The following is a 25,305-nucleotide window of genomic DNA, read 5'->3' on the forward strand; positions in this document are numbered from 1 at the left end:
CAATTAGTGGATTCCTGAAGAGTTTAGGTCTGTACAATAAAGTGCATACTCAACCACCATGAGCTACTCTAGTAGATGAACTTATCAAAAGCAGGCTTTACATTTTGATATCTGCCAAATACCCGTTTTATCCTTTTTGTGTTACAGTCTAGACATCATTGGTATAAGATGTATAAATGTACAAACACATTTTAATATTGTCCATACAAAAACCTTTTGTCCGCCACTTAATGAATAACCTTTCTTTCATCTTCGAATCATGATGTAGGACGAGTTTTCATCTGAGAATCCTTGATTTGCAAAATCCAACACACCTCTTCGAACTGACATCTTGAATGTGCTACAAAATCCTTACGTGTGTGTGTGTGTGTGTGTGTGTGTGTGTGTGTGTGTGTGTGTGTGTGTGTGTGTGTGTGTGTGTGTGTGTGTGTGTGCATGCGCGCACTCATCAAGTTGTAGTCAATTTGCATGAAATTGACAATTTAGGCAAAATTATTTGAGATGTATACCCAGTCTGAGCATATGCTACATATATATAAACCACCTTTAGAGGCCATTTTTCCCCGCAAAGCGGGGGTTGGCCTTTTTCGGGAACCGTGGTTGTTGTTGTTTTTTGGTCCCCTTTTTGAAGCAATGTTTTACGGCCGGATGCCCTTCCTGACGCCAACCCTTTTTGCCGCCTTTAACGACAAACAGGGAATTACCAGTGAACTGGTACTCAATTAGCCGACCTCGGAAGGATGAACAGGCGGAGTCAACCCCCCTGGCGTTAATTCAGCGATCGACCGGGATTCGAACCCAGGATCCTAAGCCGGCACCCTAGCCGCTAGCTCAACACCAGGGCTACATCTTGGAGCAAAAAGGGAATTCTCCCTCATGATCGCAAACGACTGTCAAGTCCTGATTTCAAAATGCCTTTGTGGAGCGCATGTCAAGCGAGAGGCGTTCCTTTTCTGCTTACAATAAAGGTTGCACTTGTTCTCGCTTTCGTGCCTGTTGTTCTCACACTTGGCACAAATAATTATTTTCAAGGTAATGCTAATCACTGATTAGGGTTAGCGTTGTTAGGGTTAGGGTTAGGGTTAGGGTTAGTTGTTAGGGTTAGCGTTAGGGTTAGGGTTAATAAAAATATTGGTAAATGGTTTCTTCACAAGAAAAGTTTACGAGGTAACTCACAATCTGCTCAACTTGTAGAATAACCTGCAATGTCAGTTTTTTCTATTTTAACGCCACTCTTAGCCAATGAAATTGAAGTAAATCATTAAAGATCATTCCACTACGTATAGAGTAATGATGTCTGATCCAAGGTACTTATTATATAGAATGAAGAAGAAGTTTTGTTCGTGAAGGCTCGTATCATTCTGCGTTGGCAGACAAGTAGAACAACAACAGGCATTTTAAGGCCATTTTCCCTGCAAGAGCGGGGGTTAGCCTTGCGGCCCCCATGCCAATGGTAAACATCCTTAGATGGGTGGAAATCAAGCTCATACGATGTACGACATACGACAAGTAGAACGATGGGTGGAAATCGAGAAGACATTGATTGAAGTATGCCAATCCATCATTTTCAAACAAAACACCCCCAAATGTTTAACTATTTTAAATTACAAATTGATGTCCTGTGATACTTGATGAAAAGCAATGAAGTTTTATTGTGAGAAATATTGTGCTCACATTTTCTCCCTACATTTGCAGCGGTGTGTACCCCGGTTTAGAATAGGTACACCGTTTCCCTGCGCATCGTAAGAGGCGACGAAGGGTTGGTGTCAGGAAGGGCATCCGGCCATAAAAACATTGCCTCAAAAAGGGAACCATGATTGTCATGGGGCACGCAAGGCCCACCCCCACTCTAGTGGGGAAAACGGCCTTAAAACGATCATTCATTTGCAGCCATTGTGGCTCCTCAAAAAATCAGGATAAAGGCGCTCGGCCACCTAGAACACTGATATGCAATCGAGTCTCGATTTGGAAGACACGGTCATAATGAATGAGTCATGGATATAAAGGAAGCCTACTTTGAGTTACCAGTATTTTAATATAATGACTAATTACCGAAGAGCAAAAAAATGAATTGAAAAAATCCATCAAGTTATCACGAAGTTAAACAAGAGGGAGAATTGCTTTGAAATACATGTCTCAATGAATGTTCTTGTTCCAAGAATGTTCTTAAGGCCTAATACCTTTGTCTTTTTTTTTCATTTTTTTTTTAAATCGTGAGCTTTCTTTTACTTCCTCAAAACCTCTGACTATTCTCTCTTTCGTCACTTTTCTATCAATGCAGCTCTTTTATTTAAGGCCTGGTCTCGCTGAGGACTATAGTCTGCAACTGGAGCCTTCAACATAAAGAAAATGCAGGAGGACAAATTGTTTTAGGTATGCAAAGCTCCAGAATAAGTTGTAGTTTCTGTAACTTATCATAATAAAGCCATGTACCAAGTTCCAGTTCAATATGTTAAAGGGTAGGGGGAAAAGGTCTGGAAAGCCGCATGTGGGATGGACAGACGGAGAGCAAGATGGAGAGCAAGCCGAGAGTCCCCCTACAGATGGAATCGACATAGGGGACAAATAAATCCATGTACCAAGTTTCAGTTGAATATGTTATAGGGTATGGGAAAAAAGTCTGGAAAACCACAGGTGAGATGGACAGATGGATGGACAGATGCAGAGCAACCTCATAATCCCCTCCGGTGAAACCGGTAGATGACTAAGAATTACATACCAATTGAAGAGGGGAGAGGAGAGGGGAGGGATGCATTAATTTCCAGGCCTCAGGATTTTTTTGTGAGGTTACTTAGCTTTAGTAACAATTCTTCTACTTCCGGGCAGCATAAGCAAGTCATTTGTGCATACATATTAAGCAACGGTCGCATATGCAAAACACCTGCACTTCTTCACCTCGATGAATATGCTTTTACTTCGCACACACAAACCTCGATAGTCGTCATGTATAAAGTCTGATATGTTTTGCAATCTGTGCATTGCACTCTGTGTTTTGCAATTCCTGCTTTGATTTATGAGCATGAGTTCCAAATCAAGGGAGGAGAAGCACAGCGGTAAAGTTGGATTTTGGAGAAGCAGCAGCATTGGCTTGGATGAAAGCCACAGCAACCATCACTCAAATTATTGTATCAGGCCTCGCCAGCATCTACACGTGGGAGAATTGGGAAAATGAGATGCTCCAAGGGCAAGCTATCATGAGGGGGCAATAGAAGCACGAACAGCTTCCATCATGCCAAACCTATTAAATCGTGGAACAAGTGACCAATTTCAAGACCCTGATGTGCCTAATGCTTTTAGAATTTATTAATTCCGCTTTTCCTAGTGTTACGGATTCGGCCCTTCCGTGGTTGTGGTTTTCATCCACTTGAAACATTTCTGGTTATGTATTATTATTCTTATTGGGGTTTGAAGGAAACGGCGGTTATTGTTGGTAAAAGGTAAGGTTATTGTTGTTAAAAGGCAAAAAGGGTTAATATTTTAAATGAAACAGGAAACCGGATCGAGAACCGGAAGACGATGAGAGAAAAAAGAAGAGGAAGAGGCGTGGCGAAAAAGTCAGAGAAGTCGCGTGTCTTGAAGCTCCGGAGTGAGCGTGATCGAACGAACGTCGCGAGTGACCTTTGAGTTTCCTTGAAAGGAATTTCCTGCGATGGGTGTTATCGCTGGAGGATTGAGAAACCTGTGTAGTCAGGTATAGGCGTTGAGGGTCCGAAGAACCCCCCGCCAGGTCGCTTCGACTCAAGTAAGAGCCGTCGGCCATTTTGAACCTCGCGCATCGTTCACTGGAAAAGGTTTTGCTCCGCGTCAGCTTGTCTCACCCTCTGGTCGTTTGCCGGGGATGTGTGTGTGCAAAAGCGGTGTTTGAAGATTACGTTGCGGTTCGCTGATGGAACTGTGAACGTGCACGTCTGGATCGCGCCTTTGGGATTTCCCTTTTCGCCGCCAGTTTGCTGTAGGTTTGGACCACGGGACTGTCCACGCTTTGCCTACACCTCATTACTCGCCTCATCGCCTCTTCGCCGGGATCACCTTTGAGTTATAGAGACATTGAGGAGTGTACTTTTCCATTCACTGGGAGCGCAGTGAGTTACCTTACTTTAGCAGATGGTACCATCTTAAGGTATATTGAGTGCACTTTGATTGCTATTGGTTGTACCGTTATTCTTGTGTGTGATTTTTAATACAACATCTGTTCGTTTATAATCCTTGGTGTGGTTTCACTATTGATTACTGACACAGAATAACATATTTTTCTGCCGTGGCTCCTCTCGGGGTTCAGAGGTATACCGAGACCAGGAGGTCAGGGAGGAACACGTAACACTAGCTCGTCATAAAATCATGAAAAAAATGTTTTGTATTGATATTCACCGCTGAAATACTCCATCAGACATGTATCAATGGCCATCTCAATCTCGAAGAGATGACCTTTTCAAATGGGTGGCGATGTCCAAACGCCCATCCGTATGATCATCTGTTTTTATATAGGGATCAAAGCTCATGGAAGAATTGAATGACAAAGGGATGACATTGATAGAGTGACTGATGGAGCAGACAGGCTTCACAAAAGGGGGTATTTGGATAGAGAGAAAGGGGAAGGAAGAAGCACAGAGACAGCATGATAAATACAAGCAGAACCCAGGAACCGAGTCGGCTAAGTAACCAAGGAACAGGTATGCACACAGGGAAAGCTGACGATCAGGGTAAATATGAACGAGTGTGCGAAGACAGGAAAAGAGAATCATCGAGAATTAAAAAAATTGGGAATAGGAAGAGGGGACAACACAAGATGGTGATGGCTCACTATAATAAAGCTGTGCAGAGAACAACATGATTGGACACTCAAAGGTGATTTCACAGTTAATAAAAGAATGGGACAAAGGAGTGGAAGTCAGCAGTTCCACCAAAATTTAATGAGGGTACAAGAAGGTTGCCAGCTTGAGTTGCTAGCTGAGCGAGTGCGGCCTAGTCGGACTCTTGAGGGACACATAGCTGATAGGACATGTCGCGTGAGACCAAAAGTTAGGCAATCAAAACTCGGCCACCAACTCGTCTGTGTTCGTTATACGATCCATGTATATATATTTTTTCCCCATCCTCCCCATAAAATGTGTCGACTTGACAACTTACCCTCTTTTAGCCCTCACTCTCCTCTCCATATTTCTCTATTTCAGACCTCAAAGGATGCATCGCTATTGTTTTTCCTTGCACTTTCGCAGGACAAACCTTGGAATTAGATAATCCTTAGTGCGGACAGCACACAAAAAAGGAAATAATGTTTAGAAATTTATGATTGAGATTAAATACAATTTCTATTTTGCAAATAGCTCGCAAATTTCTTCACTAAACTTGGTCATACAGTACATCCTCAAAAGGTCACTATAAACACCAGTACTGGAGAGTGTTGTCTCTGCCTCATGGCTTCATCCGCAGGACAGAGTGGTTAAAATGAGACTTATGAAAAGTCTCTGGACTTAAAACTAAAAGGACACTATGAATGAAGGGGTTTCACCAAAAACAAAAACAACAAGAAAAAGTATTTATCAATGCAGAGCCGAAGCCTGGTGTTGGCTTAACAATTAAGGTGGCTGGCTTAAGATCCGAGGGTCTTGAGTTTGAGCCCCTGACCGGGTGGGTCGACTCAGCATGCCATCCTTCTGAGGTTGGCAAAATGATTACCAGCTTACTGGAAGCAGAGGGCACTGCATCAGCTGCACAACTGTGCTCCCAGCAATGATGCGACCAGCAGCCACAGGCTGCATATTCGAAATAGTAATAACAAGAGCGAGAATTGCTTTTCAATGCATGTCCCCTACGGATGTGATATTTTCCAAGTCCAAAAAGGGCATAACTTTAAAAATGACAAAACACACTGAAACTGGAACTTATCACCGTAAGGCCATTCACCAAATTTCAGTTGAATATGTAATACGGCATGGGGAAAAAGACTGAAAAACAACAGGTGTGACAGATGGACAGACAGATGGAGAGAAAACCTATAGCCCCCTCCAGTGAAACCGGTAGGGGACTAATAATGCAGAATCTCACCAGGGTTTATAGATTACAGTAGATTTGAGAATGAATGATTTATATTAAAGTAGATCTACATGCAGACACACATCGCCAGAATACAAAAGCCTTAGGGAGAGGTAAAACCCCCTTTACTAGCATCAAAATAAAGTAGCAAAAGTAGAGATAAAACAGTGGTACAAAAGTGAGAAAACGAGTAGAGGAAGAAGAAGAAAACGAAAATAAACAAGCTGAAAGAATACAGAGCAGCAAAGATAAACGTGCTTTCCAGAAAGTAACATTTGTGCTCAAAATTTAATCTACTTTCATCAAATACCCATATTTACCCCACACGCACGAAAAGTGGGATTAAGCAATTTGTTCACCTTGTCTGTCTCATTCCATCTACACACCTCGGTCCATGATTGAGGAACTATTTGATTTCAATTGAATTTTACATTTTGAACACAATAGAACATGAATCGGAACACGAACCGGAATACGAACGGGAACACAAACATGCAGTTTAGCAATGCTTTGTCTCGGAATTTGGCAAATTGTACATAGTCTCGTCCTGATCGCGCATGCGCACAGGAGGAGTAAGGTAATTGTTCCACTCTGTCTGCCTGTCTAGCAGTGAAACAAAATTAAAAATCTTTACAAACAGGAAACTTGCTGTTTCTAGGAACCTCATAAAGGACACAATCACCTGGCACAAATAATTAATTTAACGTCTTAGATAACGTGGTGTAAAAGTTGCTGCATCAACAGCGGTAAACTTCCGGAAAAAGTTTCCTGCAGCATTTAAAACCTTATTTTATGTCAATTGAAATATGTACTTGAACACGACAACACAAATCGCCTTTTTGTTAATTTCAAAAACATACAGTTGAGCAGTACTTGGACAATATATTTTGCCATTTTATGGCATCTCAGCCAATCAAATTTGCCACTCGCGCTCTCAGTGTTGGGGAATATCGAGATTCATACAAAATGGTGGTTCGCAGGAAATACAGACTGTGCTCTGAAACGCATTGCAAAGGGTGAAAAGACCATTCTCAAGTCCTTTTTCTCAAGAGTGCTGGGGTATGGTTCTATGAATCACAATCCGTTTTTGAAGAAAATTGGATCAAAATAAATGAACCCAGAATGAGAGAATCCTTGAAGCATCTGCATATTTAAAACTACCCTTCGATTAATCTATATATATATAAAACACAGTTTGTGTGTGTGTAATGTTACCGATAGACTCCTAAACGGAGAGGCTCACGTACTTGATATTTGGCACAGACATGGCCATTGAGCCTGGGAAGGACATGGCCGACCTAAAAATATTTGACGAGATCCATATTTTTTATTCATATTTACCTCAGCGCATTTCAGCGAGGAATATTATACACGGAATCTGAGCGGTGGCAGAGCAGCGCGCTGATTCGCTCAGAGCGATCAGGTGATGTTCCATCCCGCCGCCAGACCATCTATATATATAAAACACAGTTTGTGTGTGTGTAATGTTGTAATGTGTGTAATGTACGGGTCTCCCTTCCCCCGCCCGGCAACGCCGGTACTGGAGGGCGTCACAGGATCGGTGAGTCTCCAAAATCCGCTTCGTGCTGTTGCGAAGATGCAGGACGATGTCGCGATTGTTGTGCTGCTCTCCGACCATGAGAACTGCAATGTCATTGTTGACTGGCCCTCCCCTTCCCCCTCCGTCCTCCCCTCCCCCTCCCTTCCCCCGCCACCCTACCCCCTCCCCTTCTCCCCTCACCCTCTCTTTTCCCCCTCCCCCTCCCTTTTCCCCCTCTCCCTCCCTTTTCCCCCTCCCTTTTCCCCCTCCCCCTCCCTTTTCCCCCTCCCCCTACCCCTTCCCCCCTCCCCCTCCCCCTCCAACCCTCCCCCTCGCCCTCCTCCCCCTCGCCCCTCCCCCCTCTTCTCCCCTCCCCCCTCTCCACCCTCCCCCCCTCTCCTCCCCTCCCCCCCGTTCCCCTCCCCTCCCCTTCCCCCTCCCGTCCCCCGCCCGGCAATGCCGGGTACTTCTGCTAGTGTACAGATAAAAATATGTAAATGACAGATGGAACATCGAGATGAGGGATGGGTTTGTGCGGAGTTCACTTTGTGCGAAATTGTTCTTCGTATCTAAATGTATCAGAGAGTACGCTCGTACTCTCTATGTATGGATGGTGTGGAAAAAAATGTCGCTCCCATCTGCTACATACAAAACTAAAGTTGGATTATCTTCTTTAAAAACTTGCTTCGGCTACATATGAGAGCCTACCTGGTTTGTTCAGCAGATTGTCGAGGTAGGGATTGAAGGAGCTGCGCTCCAACGCGAGTCGAAAGAATTGACGCGACCAAAGACGGAATTCGTCCGAGTTGCTTTATTGAAACAAAACAGCTCAGGTATTCTGAAAAGCCCGTTTATCGGGCAGCAATATATATACACATTTATGCCGGGGCGTTTGCCCGGGAAAACCGAGACCGGGCATTCCCGGGTGTCAAGGGCGAGTCCTGGAAAGGCGAGTCTGGCCATGCCCGGGCGTCCTGGACGCGGCCTGGCAAGTCGAGGCTGGGCGTGCCCGGGCGCTCTGGGCGAGCCCTGGAAAGGCGAGAGCGGGCATGCCCGGGAAAGACGAGACTGGCGTGCCCGGGAGGTTCGGGCGTGCCCGGGAACAGCGAGTCCGGGCATGCCCAGGAGAGGCGCGTCTGGGCCCGTCCGGACGAGCCCGGCATGGCGATCGCGCCCTGGCCACGTCCTGGCAGGTGCAAGGCGATTGTGTACATTCAGCGGGGACCGCTACACACGCCCCTCCAGAATCGACCTGCACCGGCAGGGTCAATTTAAGGGGGGTCCGGATGACCCGGCCGAAGCGACCCCTGGAGGGTCGTGGGCAGGGGGGGGGGGGGTCCGATCCGGTGGTGGGTGGTCGAGTGGGGGGAACTGTAGACGGGGGCGGCATCGCCGCGGAGGAAGGGCCAACCGTGGTGGTCGGTCGACGTCTACGTGCGCCGGTTTGAGGCGGTCCACAGAGATCCGGTCCGACCGGCCGCCGACGTCGACGACGAAGGACTTATCGCCCCGTCGCAGGACCCGGAAGGTCCCGTCGTACGGTGGCCGGAGTGGCCCCCGGTGCACGTCATGACGCACAAAGACGTACTCCGCTGTGCGAAGCGCCGGGGGGACGTAGGACTGGGGGCCACCATGGCGGGACGTTGGCACGGGGGCAAATCGGCGGGCGGCCTCCTGGAGGTCCGAGCGCTGGTGTGCGGTGGACCAGGGACTGGTAGCGTCGGGCACGAACTCGCCCGGGACGCGGAGCGGCTGGCCGTAGACGAGCTCGGCGGCGGATGCCCGGAGGTCCTCCTTGGGGGCCGTGCGGAGGCCCAAAAGGACCCACGGCAGCCGGTCGGTCCAACCGTCGTCCTGAAGGCCGGCCATGAGTGCGGCCTTCATGGAGCGGTAAAACCGCTCGCACAACCCGTTGGCTTGGGGGTGGTAGGCCGTGGTGTGGTGCAGCGTGACCCCCAACGAGTGGGCGACCGCGCCCAAAAGTTCGGACGTGAACTGTGGGCCGCGGTCGGACGAGATGTCCGCCGGTGCGCCGAAGTGCGCGACCCAGGTGGCGATGAACGCCTGCGCCACGTCGGCGGTGGTGGTGGGGGTGAGGGGCACGCAGGCCGTGCCAGACGAAACACGCCGACACCAGCTTCTGAGAAGCTTTCCGGCCCGGGTGAGAAAGGCCGTGGATGGAGGCGAAGATGCGGCGCTGCCAGGAAACGGGCACGATGGGGCGAGGCTGGCCCTGGGAGACGTCGCAGAGCAGGACGGTGCCTGCGAAAGGGATGTCGGCCAGGCGGAGGCCCGTGTCCTTCAATCCCTACCTCGACAATCTGCGGGCCTGCACCGAGGTGTCGGTGGTCTGGTCGGCCGCCATGAGCGCGAAGTCCACGCCGAGGTGGACCGCGTTCGCGCTGGCCCGAGAAAGACAGTCGGCCACGGCGTTGTCTTTGCCGGCAACGTGCCGGATGTCCGTGGTGAATTCCGACATGGCGGAGAGGTGGCGCTGCTGGCAGGCCGACCACGGCTCCGTGACTTTGGCCATTGCGTAGACCAACGGCTTGTGGTCGATGAAAGCCGTGAACGGGCGGCCCTCCAGGAGGTGTCGGAAATGGCGAACGGCCAGGAATAGACCGAGCAGCTCGCGGTCGAACGTGCTGTATTTTAACTCGTTCGGCCGGAGCTGCCGGCTGAAAAAGGCGAGTGGCTGCCAAACCCCGTCCACCCATTGTTCATGGACGGCGCCCACTGCGTCGTTGGAGGCATCCGTAGTGAGGGCGATGGGCGCGTTGAGCACCGGGTGAGCCAGCAGCGTTGCGTCGGCGAGGGCCCGTTTTGCGCTCGCGAAGGCCGTGTCCATGGCCGCGGACCAAACGATGTCATGCTTGGCCGGCTTGCCCCGGAGGGCCTCGTAAAGGGGCCGCATGAGCTGAGCAGCGCGGGGCACGAATCGGTGATAAAAATTCACCATGCCGAGGAACCTTAGGGCTTTGATGGAACGGGGACGCGGGAACGTGGTGATGGCCTTGACCTTGGTCGGCAGCGGCACGGCCCCGGTCTTGGTGATGCGGTGGCCCAAAAAGTCAACGGTCGTCGTGCCGAAGTGGCATTTGGCCGGGTTCACAATTAAGCCGTGCTCGCTGAGGCGACCGAACAGTGTTCGGAGGTGGAGGAGGTGCTCGGCGTGGGACGTGCTGGCGACGAGGATGTCGTCCAGATAGACGAAAAGAAATGGCAGGTCACGCAGCACGCCGTCCTTTAAGCGCTGGAACGCCTGGGCCGCGTTCTTGAGGCCAAACGGCATCCTCAAAAATTCGAACAGGCCGAACGGCGTGATGACGGCCTTCTTCGGGACGTCGGCCGCCCGGACAGGTACCTGGTGGTATCCCTGTATCAGGTCAATTTTGGAAAATATGACCCGTCCCGCCAAACGGGCGGAAAAGTCCTGGATGTGCGGGATCGGGTACCTGTCGGGGGTGGTAGCGTCGTTGAGGCGGCGGCAGTCGCCACACGGGCGCCATCCGCCCCCCGGCTTTGGCACGATGTGCAGTGGTGAGGCCCACGCGCTATTGGAGCGCCGCACGATGCCGAGGTGCTCCAACGCGTCGAACTCGGCCTTTGCCATGGCGAGCTTGGCCGGGTCGAGGCGGCGGGCCCTGGCGTAGACCGGCGGGCCCGTGCTGGGTATGTGGTGCTCGATCCCATGCCGCACTGCGACGGCCGAAAACGTCGGCCGCATGAGGGCCGGGAATTCCGCGAACAGGCGAGCGAACTCGTTCGCCGTTGAGAGGGCACACGCCAGTTCGGTCGGCGCGGAGCTGCTCATCGTGCACGCCAGGGAGCTGAAGGTCTCGGCATTGACAAGGCGACGACGTTTGACGTCGACCAGCAGCCCGTGCGCGCAGAGGAAGTCGGCGCCCAGCAAAGCCATCGGGACGCAGGCGGTCACAAAGGTCCACTGAAAGCGCTGGCTGCTGAAGCAGAGGGTGACGTCGCGCGGGCCGAAAGTGCGTATGGCCGAGCCATTAGCAGCGACCAAAGAGGGGCCGCAAACGGCGTCCCGCCTGTCCTGCTCGGAGGCGGGTATGACGCTCAGTTGGGCGCCGGTGTCACAAAGGAAACTCCGCCCGGACGCTTTGTCCCGAATAAAAAGCAAGTTGCCCGAGTGGCCGGCGCTCATGGCTGGGAATGAACGCCGGCCCGGCCGTTTCCCGACTTGCCGAAAGTGCACGGGGGTCGGCACGTCCGAGCCTTGTGTCCGAACCTGGCGTGGTAATAACACCACGCCTGGTCAGGTGGAGGCCCCGGCCGTTGTGTCGGAAGCGGTCGGCGCGGCGTGGCGGCCGCCTGTTGCACCGGCAGTTCGGCCTCCAACCGCGCAGGGCGCTCGGGCGTCGTGGGCGTCGCCTCGGACGGCAGCAGGCTCCAGGTAGCCGCGCCGATGTGTTGGCCCGCCGAGGAGATCTTATCGGCTTCCCTGGCGAGGGCGCGGGGATCGGTGATCGACGTGCCAGCCAGGGCGAGGCATACCGGGTGAGGCAGCTGGCGAAGGAACAGCTTGCGGAACAGAAAATCCGGAGAGTGCTCAATGAGCAACGAGAGCATATAGTCCATGCGCTCGGACGGGCGCGTGTCGCCGAGCTCGGGCAGGTCGAGCAGGCGCCGTGCGCGTGCCGCCGGTGAGAGGGCGAAAGCGTCGAGGAGGAGCGTCTTCAGCGCGTCATACTTGTCAGCAGCCGGCGGGTGCTCGAGGAGGCTCAGGGCGCGGGCCACGGTGGTGGAACCGAGCGCTGCCACGACGTGGTGGAAGCGGGTGTCGTCCGCGGTGATGCCTCGCAGGGCGAACTGGGAGTCCGCCTGGGCGAACCAAACAGCCGCGTGAGCCTCCCAGAAGGTAGGCAGTTTAAGAGTCACTGCCGTGTCCATGTCGGTAGGTCACCAGTGAAGGAGCTGCGCTCCAACGTGAGTTGAAAGAATTGACGCGACCAAAGACGGAATTCGTCCGAGTTGCTTTATTGAAACAAAACAGCTCAGGTATTCTGAAAAGCCCGTTTATCGGGCAGCAATATATATACACATTTATGCCGGGGCGTTTGCCCGGGAAAACCGAGACCGGGCATGCCCGGGTGTCAAGGGCGAGTCCTGGAAAGGCGAGTCTGGACATGGCCGGGCGTCCTGGATGCGGCCTGGCAAGTCGAGGCTGGGCGTGCCCGAGCGCTCTGGGCGAGCCCTGGAAAGGCAAGAGCGGGCATGCCAGGACGCTCTGGGCGAGCCCTGGAAAGGCGAGTCTGGACATGCCCGGGCGTCCTGGACACGGCCTGGCAAGTCGAGGCTGGGCGTGCCCGGGTGCTCTGGGCGAGCCCTGGAAAGGCGAGAGCGGGCATGCCCGGGAAAGACGAGACCGGGCGTGCCCGGGAGGTTCGGGCGTGCCCGGGAACAGCGAGTCCGGGCATGCCCAGGAGAGGCGCGTCTGGGCCCGTCCGGACGAGCCCGGCATGGCAATCGCGCCCTGGCCGCGTCCTGGCAGGTGCAAGGCGATTGTGTACATTCAGCGGGGACCGCTACAGGATCACTTTTCGGTTCTCCAGACCATGGCAAAAGCAAAATAAAGCGAAAAAACGAGGTCGGTCAAACCCGGGAATTCATCTTCTTGTTCGAATAATCTATCTATAATTCCAGTAATCTGTGTGTGTGTGTGTGTATGTGTGTGTGTCTGTGTGTCTGTGACCGCTGTTTCTCGACAACCACGGGTCCGATATACTTGAAACTTGCCAGGTATATTGCTGGGGACCTGAGGATGTGCCTTTTCAAGGTTTCATATTAATCGGAGAAGTAGTTACCGAGCTATGTCCAAAAAAGATTCAACCAATCAGAGAGCAGCGAGCTATCACGTGTGCCGAACGTGGCGAACAGACTCTGCCTCGGACGGCACATTTGAGAGCGTATTCATTTATTTCACGTTGGCAAACTATGTTGGCGCTATGTTGCCGGTAAACTATGTTTTAAAACTAATTAAAACTAATTTGCGATTCATCGTAACTGCGATATGCGACCTTCCGGACAGTCAAATGAGGACGTCACTTCCGGACTTACGGATAGTCATAGTGACGACGTACTGATGCTGAACGTGGCGAGCAGACGCTGTAAGGTACGATCGATTGTAGTACACGTTTATAATAACTCTGCCGATACAGGCCCGATTAACTGCAGCGCCATCCGAGCTGCGGCGTCGGGACGATACATTCATTGTACGGTCACATCACTCACTTACGGGCACGCCCATGGAAGACATTTTTTTTTTTTTTTTGGCAAGGAACGGGCACCCACGTATGGGCACGTCCTAGTCTATCTATAATTCCAGTAATCTCTGTGTGTATGTGTGTGTGTATGTGTGTGTGTCGTTTGTCTGTGACCGCTGTTTCTCGACAACCACGGGTCCGATATACTTGAAACTTGCCAGGTATATTGCTGGGGACCTGAGGATGTGCCTTTTCAAGGTTTCATATTAATCGGAGAAGTAGTTACCGAGCTATGGCGATTTATTTACCCGTACTCGCAAGCCGTTCGCTTTGGCTTTGCGAATGGACCAAACCATTTCATGTAAATAGAGGGGGGGGGGGGTTCTACCGTACTCGCAAGCCGTTCGCTTTGGCTTTGTGAATGGACCAAACCATTTCATGTAAATAGAGGGGGGGGGGGGGGGTTCTGTGGTCGTTACTGCCACGTGGTTTCAAAGTTTTTTTTTGTTGTTGTTGTTTGCACGCATGTTTTTTTGCACCCACGTACGGGCACGCCCTAGTAATAATAATGATAATCTATCTATAATTCCAGTAATCTCTGTGTGTGTGTGTGTGTGTGTGTGTGTGTGTGTGTGTGTATGTGTGTATGTCTGTGTGTTTGTCTGTGACCGCTGTTTCTCGACGACCACGGGTCCGATATACTTGAAACTTGCCAGGTATATTGCTGGGGACCCGAGGATGTGCCTTTTCAAGGTTTTAAATTAATCGGAGAAGTAGTTACCGAGCTATGTCCAAAAAACGATTCAACCAATCAGAGAGCAGCGAGCTATCACGTGTGCCGAACGTGGCGAACAGACTCTGCCTCGGACGGCACATTTGAGAGCGTATTCATTTATTTCCCGTCGGCAAACTATGTTGGCGTTCAACTATGTTTTAAAACTAATTAAAACTAATTTGCGATTCATCATAACTGCGATATGCGACCTTCCGGACAGTGAAGACTGCACTTCCGGCAGCCAATCACAGAACGCGTTGTTGCGTAGGCGTGGCCGATGTGAGAGCGAGCCGAGCCGAGCGCGTGCGCCATTACGGTTCGTAATTCGATTTCTTCCGGAGAAAATAATAATTTCTCGATTTCTTATGCGCATTATTTCTCCCAATTCAGTCAGAGCGAAGGGCGGAAGCGAAGAGCGTTGTTTTTTTTGTTTACGGGCGTACGGGCGTACGGGCGGGGTAGAGCGTACGGGTAGCGTTTTTTTTTTTTTTTTGGCAAGGAACGGGCACCCACGTACGGGCATGCCCTAGTCTATCTATAATTCCAGTAATCTCTGTGTGTGTGTCTGTGTGTCTGTGACCGCTGTTTCTCGACAACCACGGGTCCGATATACTTGAAACTTGCCAGGTATATTGCTGGGGACCCGAGGATGTGCCTTTTCAAGGTTTGAAATTAATCGGACAAGTGGTTCCCAAGGTATGGTCACCGTACTCGCAAGCCGTTCGCTTTGGCTTTGCGAATGGACCAAACCATTTCATGTAAATAGAGGGGGGGGGGGGGGTTCTACCGTACTCGCAAGCCGTTCGCTTTGGCTCGCCTGTCCACAAGCTGTTCGCAAGTTGTTGTTGTTTGCACGCATGTTTTTTTGCACCCACGTACGGGCACGCCCTAGTATTAATAATAATAATAATCTTCAGATATCACAATTCCGAGCTGCCTTTTTCCGAGCATATCTTTCCTGATAATGTGGAATCAAATAATATCAGCAGAAATATCCTGCCTCAGGAAATGCCTTCTTTTTCATTGTTACATTTATGAAAATAAAATAATAGCAAGGTACCTGTGCTACACACCGCACACGGGACACGTGATCACTAACCCTCCCATCGCAGGTCAAGGCAAAAGCAAACCACGTGATCAATAAACCTTCTCGAGTCACGGTTTCTCAGCGCCAGATTCGCTACGTCGGCACATAACTGATGCCGTCGAATAAAACAGCCTGAACAAGGAATCCACGCGAATTGACTCGACTATAAATGTATGACGTGTGTGTGTGTGTGTGTGTGTGTGTGTGTGTGTGTGTGTGTGTGTGTGTGTGTGTGTGTGTGTGTGTGTGTGTGTGTGTGTGTGCGCGTGTGGGTGGGGGCGTGGGCGTATGCGTGTGTCATACTTTTTCACGTCTATTCATATGATTCCCTTTATATGATTCATATGTATACCTTTCAACCCTTTAGTTTAGACTGTTGAGACCCCTTAGACCTTTGAAGACCCTTTCACACTTGAGACCCAAAAGACCCCCGAGGACCCAAAAGACCGAGATGACCCAAAAATCCCCAAGGACCCAAATCACCCAAAAGTCCCCAAGGATCCAAATCACCCAAAAGTCCCTGATGACCCAAATCACCAAAAAGTCCCCAAGGACCCAAAAGTCCTTGATGACCCAAAAGACCCACATGACCCAAAAGTTCCCAAGGACCCAAAACACCTAGATGACCCAAAAGTCCTTGATGACCCAAACGACCCAGATCACCCAAAAGTCCACGAGGACCCAAAAGTCCCCAGGGACTCAAAAAGTCCTTGATGACCCAAAAGTCCCTGGGGACCCCAAAAAACCAGATGACCCAAAATTCCCGAGGACCAAAAATACCCAGATGACCCTGATGACTCAAAAAGTCCCTGAACACCCAAAAGTCCCCAAAGACCCAAAAGTCCCCAATTAAAATTTGGTCCAATGGACCAACGGGCCCCCTAGTTTAATCAATATTTGAACTGACATTTAGTGTTCCTTTCATCTTTGTTTTGACATACTGCATCGACTGGAGTGCTCAATGGTCAATTAATTGATATTTAAATATAAAGATCCTAGTTTCCTTATGTTTATGCCCTATTAGTATTACCTATGGCTAATGTGGTTGGGGATTTGGGAGAGGGAGGTGGAAGCAGGGGGTGGAGGGGGAACAATAATGATATTTTAAAAAAAATAAAAAGTCACGCCAGACACCCTCAGTACGCCACTGGTGAGCATGTCTATAAAGTTTGTACAACAACATTTGTAAATGAGTAGTGGAACATCATTTACTCAAATATTATAAAAATTATTCAGACGGTGTATTTCTGAGCTAGGCCTCTCTCAATGGCAATGACTGGAGTTTTAATTGGTGCAGAATCCTTTGCTATAATTTGTTTCTCCAGTTCATTTCTACAGTTAAATATTTACAGATACTCTCTGAGAGCCTTAGTAAGGGAAACATATGAAAATCTGTTAACTAAATTGTTACCAAAAAATTTCTTCACCAATATGTTTGTAAAGGTGTGTAATACCATGTGTTAAAATGTTGAAGGTCAACTCCCGTGGGAAACCCAGAAAAAAAGCTGTTGAATTCGGGTACCGAAAAATTATTTTCGAGAATTTTTATTTTTTTAAATCGGCCCTTAAGTAACTTGTGAGGGGTCAAATAAGGGTTTTTCATGATTCTGAGTTGATTGTTAACATTTATATTTCACCACAGACACTCCTTTGTGGAAAAATAATTTCTAAATATATCTCATTTTCCACTTTGCAGGACATGGAGTCTAGCAATATGGATGAAGACATTACTCCACCTGTGCTCAATTGCTTCATCTGTGCACGCTCGGATACACCAGCTGAAAGGCTCATACAGGCAACTCCAAAGGGATACTCAACTTTATTGAAACAAGCAGAAACTGTCGAAAATGTTACTGTTGTGGAACGTATGAAGGAGGCTCAAAAGGAAGGAAAACTGAGGTACCACCAGAAGTGTAAAAATGATCTGTACAACAACTTTGTTGCAACCACCAAGAAGTCAGCTCAAGCATCAAAGGCAGAGAAAGAGTCATCAAAGTTGAAGAGAAGACGCACTACTTGTGAGTTCAGTTCATCAACTGGCTGCAGTTCTAGAAGATCACAGTCAGTTGACCTCCTGTATAAGGATGTATGCATTCTTTGCAACCAACCAGCCCAGCTCTACAAAAATAATCCAGCACAAGCTAGAAAGAAATACAGAGTGCCAGATAATTTGACTGCAGATACACCGAAGGCAAGCTTGCTGAAGACAGCGCGGAGTCGCGGGGATGACTGGGGCACTGAAGTCACTGGACGCCTGGAAGGGATCAACGACTTGGTAGCAGAAGAAACACTGTACCATTTGCGATGCAAACTTATGTTTGCGAGAGGTGACAGTTTGTCCAAGACTGATGAGGAAGGAAAAAGGAAGAGAGGACAGAGGAGTATTGATGAGGAGCGAGAGGCAGTTTTTATTGAATTCTGCGAATGGTTAGACTCAGAATTAGAGCATGGGGTAATGAACATGGACCAAGTCCATGAAAAGCTGCAGGAGTTTGATCAGTCACCAGAGAAGAGCCTTTCTTATTCAAAGCATTGGCTAAAGATAAAACTTCTAGAGAAATACGAAGACACCTTGTATTTCACAACACAGGAAAGAAGGGCAGATGTACAGGAAAGAAGGGAAAGAAGGTGCCCGGGGACGGATTTCGCTGTCTAAACATGGTAGCGCTAGGCCAGTGGGACCGCCGGGACCCACGTGCACTCACAAGTTGTTCTGCGCGTGGGCGGCAGTATCAGACCGGGGCGCCCAAACGCTCCCCGGCTAAAGTTCATCCTGAAGCGCCCACATTGTGCGGACAAACCCCACCAAGTCGAGGGCCACGTGGTCAGGAGAACCTCGTCCCTTCTGGTCACACTGTGCCTATCGGCCGGCCTCGAAGACCGAAATTGTGTCGGTTACCGATCCTTCGGGTTCGGAACTATGCCACCGTGTCACTCCGTGCCTACCTGCAGACTCGGGACTGGATCCTTCTACAGAGCATGTCTCTGAACCCCAGTGACTATGGATAGACAATAGGTGTGCATGGGTATGAGCCAGTTCCAACACTGGAACCCACGGCTCCTGAGGAGCTATTGCAGTTCACGAGCTGTAATTGTCATGGAGATTGCAGCAACCGGCGATGCAGCTGCAAGAAGAATGGGGTCACGTGCATCTCGGCCTGTGGAGTCTGTAATGGCATTACATGCAGAAACTGCAGTCATGATGTTGTTGAGTCTGAAGAAGACATAGACAATGATTGTTGAAACTTCTGACATTGTGAATGAGAAATAACTCTTATTATATATGTATGTGAAATAATAGCTACTTTGTGTGTAAATGTAAAAGTGAAAATATAAATGTTAACAATCAACTCAGAATCATGAAAAACCCTTATTTGACCCCTCATAAGTTACTTAAGGGCCGATTAAAAAAAATAAAAATTCTCGAAAATAATTTTTCCGTACCTGAATTCAACAGCTTTTTTTCTGGGTTTCCCACGGGAGTTGAACTTCAACATTTTAACACATGTTATTACACACCTTTACAAACATATTGGTGAAGAAATTTTTTGGTAACAATTTAGTTAACAGATTTGTGAAATATCTCATAAAATGCCCTTACTACCTGTGCTCTCGTACTCAACCGACGCCATCGTAGTTTGGCAAGGCCATGCCCTTCCCTACGCTTACACAATCAACCTTGCACCTTGCTATGCGCATTGCGCATGCGCAGATAAGAAAGCGTGTCACGTGTACAGTGTGTTTGACTAATGTTTTTATGATGATATGGAGTGACTGTATTTTTGTCTGGCGAGAATCTACTCAAGTATTACCGAGGTCTTCTGATTTCTCAGAACCAGGATTTGGATACCACAGATAAGTACTTATATCTTTTCTTGATAAAGTTCTTCATTGAAGTTAATTTTACAAAACTATAATTATCAGAGAGTGTGCTGGCACTCTTGACTCCACGTACTAACGTCGTGAGGATGCGGATAAAAAATGTCGGCCCCACCCACTGATACAAAACAAAAGTTGGAGTATTTTTTTCATACTCTCGTAGTAGTTTATTAAGGACATTTGCATTTAGAGTGTATTTTTTATTTTTATTTTTTATTTTTATTTTTGTATACAAGATCGAGGCTCGTGAAAGAGCGAACATTAATCACACAGAAAAGACAAACAGACACACAAAACAAATAACATCGGGAGCGGTAGACAAGATGGGGAGAGAGGGGGAAGGACACAAACACAACATTTGAGAGCAGGGACCGAGAGACATGGAGACATCGAGAGAACTGTGGGAGGGAGAGGGCTTTGGGGGTAAGGCATGGGAAGGGGGGGGGGGGGGTGGGAGAGGTATAAAACATATGGACACTGCCAAGACTTCCAGGAAAGAAGTTGGAATTTCAAACAAGGTGGATCTGGGGTGAATTAGTGGGGGTAGAAAAGATCAAGGTTTTGGATGGGGGAAGATAAGAGATGGTGGTGAACAGCTGTTTTGAAGACCTGGAGGGAGGAGTGTGATTGAAGTGAGTGTGGGAGTTTGTTCCAGAGGCGGGAGAAAAGAGGAATGAAAGAGTGAAGGTGAGCAGAGAGCCGAGATTTCGGCAGTTTAACCATCAGAGGGTGGCTGGCAGATCTTGTGCGACCTGTAGGAATATTTGGGGGACAGAGCACAGAGAGAGCTGGGGGAGCAAGGCCGGAGAGGAGTCGGTAGAAGACAGAAAGACCACCTACCTGCCTGCGGTGAGTGAGTGAAAGGCCCTCAGAGATAGCTTCATCGCGGGAGATTCCAATGATTCGGAAAGCTTTGGATTCAACAGCGTGAAGCCGAGCCAGGTGTGAGGCAGGAGCACCAGCCCATAGGGGAGAACAGTATTCAATTGAGCTGCGGATGAAAGCCTTGTATGTGGTGAGGAGCTCAGGTGTGCCTAGGAAGGACTTCGCACGACGGAGGATGCCCAGTCGGCGACTGGCTTTGGAGGCCAGCTTGGAAATGTGGTTTTCCCAAGAAAGATCATGGCAGATGGTGAGACCCAAAAGCTTGAGCGACAGAACTTCTTGGAGAGGATTGTTGAGAAAGTAGATGGGAGGGTTGTCCAGTCGATCTTTTCGGAGAGACATAGTAAGAGTGTGAGATTTGTCAGGATTGAAAGACATGTTCCACATGTTTGACCAGTCTGTGATTTTGTCCAGGTCTTCAGAGAGTGAGGAGGCTGCAGACTGCCGATCTGAGGGAAGAGGAATGGAGCGGCAGAGAGTGGAGTCATCAGCAAAGAGATACAGAGGATTTTCCAGAGAGTCGGAGAGATCATTGATAAAGACCAGAAAAAGCACAGGGCCCAGCACACTGCCTTGGGGAACTCCAGCCTGAACGGGAAGGGGAGATGAGAGAAATCCATTCAGGGCCACATGTTGACTACGACCAGAGAGGAAGTCCGCAAGCCATGCATGGAGATTTCCATGGATACCATAGGAGGAGAGTTTGGTGAGCAGAGCTGGGTGCCAGACCGTATCGAAGGCACGTGATATGTCAAGGGAGACAGCTCTGATTTCCTGTTTGGCATTGAGGACCTCCATCCATTGTTGAGACAGCAGAAGCAGCATGTCCAGAGTAGAGTGACCTGGTCTGAAACCAAATTGATGATCAGAGATCAAGCCATTGGAGAAGAGGAAAGATTTCATATCCGAAGCAATGATGGATTCCATGACTTTGCTGATAATTGGGAGCAGGCTGATTGGTCTGTAGTTGCAAGGATCTGTTTTTGCACCTTTTTTGTGTAAAGCGGTAATGTTTGCTGATTTCCAGGATGCTGGCAGATGACCTTGAGCAAAAGATAGGGTGAAAAGAACAGAGAGAGGGTGAGATAGAGCGGCAGAGCAGGATTTTAGGACCCGTAGGCTGATGCCATCTGGTCCAGTTGCAGAATCAGAGTCGAGGTTTGACAAAAACTCCTCCACCTTGTCAGGAGAGAAGGTCACAGAGTCCAGGAGCAGTTTGGTTCGACTGGGAAAGGTGGGAACAGAGAGAGATGGGTTTGGGACTAAGGATTTTGAGGCAAACACAGAGTTGAGGCATTCGGCTTTGTCACGTGCGATGTCAACTGTGTGGCCATTTGAGGTAAGGGAGGGGATGGAGGGGGAACAAACACCAGAAACGGATTTGACCAGACGCCACCAGGATTTGGAGGAAGGGGACAGGTTTGAGAGTTCATTCTTGAGTGAGGAGAGATAGTGCTTCCTGGCACTCCTGAGGGTAGACACACACTTGTTCCGAGCTTGGTGGAAGGAACTGAGATTTCCTTCAGTTGGATTAGCCTTCCAAGAGGCAAAGGCAAGTTGTTTCAGGGCAACTGCCTCACCACAAGATTCAGTGTACCATGGACGGGAGGAAGGGTAAGACAACTGAAGGCGAGATGGGATAAATCTGTGCATGAGAGAGATCAGTTTGCTTTGGAAGAATTCCCAGGAAGAATTGATGTCAGAGGCAGTGGAGATGGGAGACCAATCCAGACGATTGATGGCTGCTTGAAGACCGTCCCAGTCGGCCTGAGTGAAATGCCAGACTCGTCGACGCTGAGGAGGCTCTCTGAGAATGGCCAGAGAGATGTCCACTTTGACAAGCACATGATCAGAAGAACCGATTGGAGCAGAAGAAGAGCAGCAGACATTAGCAGGGAAGTTAGTCATAACCAAGTCTAGAAGAGAAGATACTCCATTGGCTGAGATCCGGGTCAGGAAATTGACAGATTGTGTCAATCCCAGTGAGTCACAGAAGTCCTTTGCTGAGGTGCCATGACTGGTGAGAGAGGAACCCACACCCAACCAGGTGGCATGATGACAATTGAAGTCACCACATATGAGGAAGAGAGAGTTGGGATGAGTGGATAGAAGTTGGTCCATGTTGTCAGACAGTGAAATGTAGATGGGGTCATCACTGTTTGGGGGACGGTACAGAACACATATGAACAAAAGGTGGGAGCGGAGCGGAAGCCATAGCCAGAGGTACTCCTGGGGGTGAGGAAGAGAGAGAGGGCAGTGCAAGGAGAGTGAAGAAGAGAGTTTTTGATAAAGATAGCCACCCCACCACCAGGCCGAGGCTCAGGTCTAAGTTTTATTGACACTTCAAGTAAGCAAAATAGTAAAAAGCACGAGGGTGTCTTTGACGTCCGGCTGTGCATAAATACTTCTCGAGAGGCTCCGTCCCTCTCCTCTGTCTCCACCCTATTGGTTAGAGGGAAACCTTCAAACCACACCAGTGATTTTGGCATTTATAAGTGCAGGTCGTTGTGTGGCCTGAGGCTGGATGAACACATTGCTCTTTGAGAAATGAGCAATAAGACAGAGCTGCAAGATACAGTCAGGGTTACGTAAGACAATATAGGAACACATGTGCAGTGTTTGACTTTGCTGACGGAGATATCTTGGCACTTTTCCCCCAAGATTGGGTATCCTTTGAGTACCATTTACCATTGTTATTCCACATTGTAAAAAATTACAGAAACAAGTTAATAAAAATTTTAATGCTAAATTAAAAAGGCAATGTAGGGATGACAAACTACAGTCTAAAAGAGGTCCTAAACAAGATAGGGATGATGTTGGTTTCGAGAGTAGCTAACAGTATTGCCATCACATAACAATCCCTACATCACTGCCTGCCGACTATTGTCTAGGGCTAGGCTGAGCTAAAGTATTAGAGGCTTCAATATTTCATTTCTGCATAAGTATAAGAAGCTCCTATATAATTTCAGGGACTTCTTGCAGCTTCAGTTGTCTTTCCTACTTTTCTTTTTTATCAACTTAGAGTAACCAATCACAAATGGAGATAATTATTGAGAGCTGTTATTAGAGATGTCCATGCAGTTTGTAAGAAGTTGATGATCATCTACTGATATTATAATATTGTACTCAGGCTGCTAATTTGTAGTCTCATTATGTGGATACACAACAAGAGTAATCAAGTACTGTTGTAACCAGTGCAGTGTTTGTAGAAGCTTGAAGCAGTAAGTGATGAAGTGTAAATGAGGCAGTGATGAATGAATAAATGAATATCTATTTTGTTATGTCTGTGATGGCAATACTGTTAGCTACTCTCTAAACCAACATCATCCCTATCTTGTTTAGGACCTTTTTTAGACTGTAGTTTGTCATCCCTACATTGCCTTTTTAATTTAGCATGAATTTTTTTATTCACTTGTTGAATATCAATTACTCACAATTTTGGCCATGAAAATAACCATTACAAGTCATCCTTCCTTAGGAGACATTATATGTTGACTTTTTGTGTATTTTTTAGATGTTCCATTCGGAGACGAGGTGTTGCTTGTCAACTTGCATTTAAGGCCTTGATCGACATGATCACAACCGCCAAATCACTCCCTCCCACCCATGCACCCACTCTAACCACCGCCCCCTTCTTGTTGTGCTTTAGTGGATATTGGAAAGGCAGAAGTTGGAAATCTATCTTCTCATTACTTTTACAAAGACCCCATGCACCTTACAGTGCAAAAGTGTCGTCTATGCTTTACCAATGAGCTGAGATTATCGACAATTTGCACCTTGCAATATCGATAAATTAATAGAAACCATTCACACAAAGATCTCGGAGAAACGCGAATCCTGTGAAATGGACCTGTCACCATAACATCAAGGGCCGTGCGAGTCAGCAGGTATCCCCAGAGCTGCAAGCGCCTCATCCCCTCTACCTCCGCACAACGTTTGAGTACCCTGTCTGTGGAATAAGCTTTGAGGTTAAGACAGCTTTCTGGATGTACGAGTCGTGAAACCAGCAAGACATCGAGGGTGCACAGTTGGAACCTCAGGCATCTCGTCGGCACACCGAGAATAGTTACCGCATTAAAAAAAAAAAAATCCCAATTGGAATTTCGTTGAAATACATTTAGTTTAATGTTTAATGATGAGATGATGGACTGGGCAGCAGGAATTTTTGAATTAGAATGTCCAAGTCACAAGTTTAAACGTGTTTTCCGTTACAGTTCGTAGTCTCTTATGTCGGGATTGAAGGAAGATTAATAATGCAAGATGAGCTGGGGGTACGGGGGAGGAAGGGGGAGCGAGGGGGAGAAAGGGGGTGATGCGTGTGCATAGACTTCTAGCGGTTATCCACGAGGCCAGCACCCTAACTATTAGATGCAAAGCGGGCAACCCCGCGAAAATATGCAACATATTATTTCGCAATCCCTCGTCCGGCTCCAAGGCGTTGCTTCCTCATCGTTTAAACACACTTACTTTAGACCCACCTCTCCTCCTCCTCCTCCTCCTCCTCCCATAGCCAACTTGACATCACACACGTCGGAGCTCTCGAAGCATTCGGGTTCACGTGTTATACCTGCGTCAACTCGACAATCTGAGAGCACACCTGAGATGAAGATAAACAGTGCGGGAACAACATGATCAGAAAGACAGGTGCAGCCTCCTATATATATACACAAAGAATTAAGTTAAGCACCCCCCCGTTTTTTTACAACCTCGCACATTACAAGTTTGTTGTCGTCAAAACAGTGTAATATACCCATGATATTGCTATATTTTCTGGAGAAGTGATATTATGGTCACATAAAAACATAACAATCATGCCGTTTTCAATATTTTATTCTGAATAATTTAAGGTGAAATTTTTTGGGAATTTTAGGCATATTTT

General features: G+C 48.5%; 1 long non-coding RNA gene across 1 annotated transcript in view; it reads right to left on the bottom strand.

Annotated features, from left to right (window-relative positions):
• The window catches only part of LOC144892499 (uncharacterized), a 140,495-nt gene that overhangs the window by 3,707 nt on the left and 111,483 nt on the right, over positions 1 to 25,305 (bottom strand). The gene's annotated exons all lie outside the window — the stretch shown is intronic.

Source organism: Myxine glutinosa, chromosome 6 (genome assembly GCF_964187855.1).
Source record: "Myxine glutinosa chromosome 6, kmMyxGlut1.1, whole genome shotgun sequence".
In the NCBI taxonomy this organism is placed as follows: Eukaryota; Metazoa; Chordata; class Myxini; order Myxiniformes; family Myxinidae; genus Myxine; species Myxine glutinosa.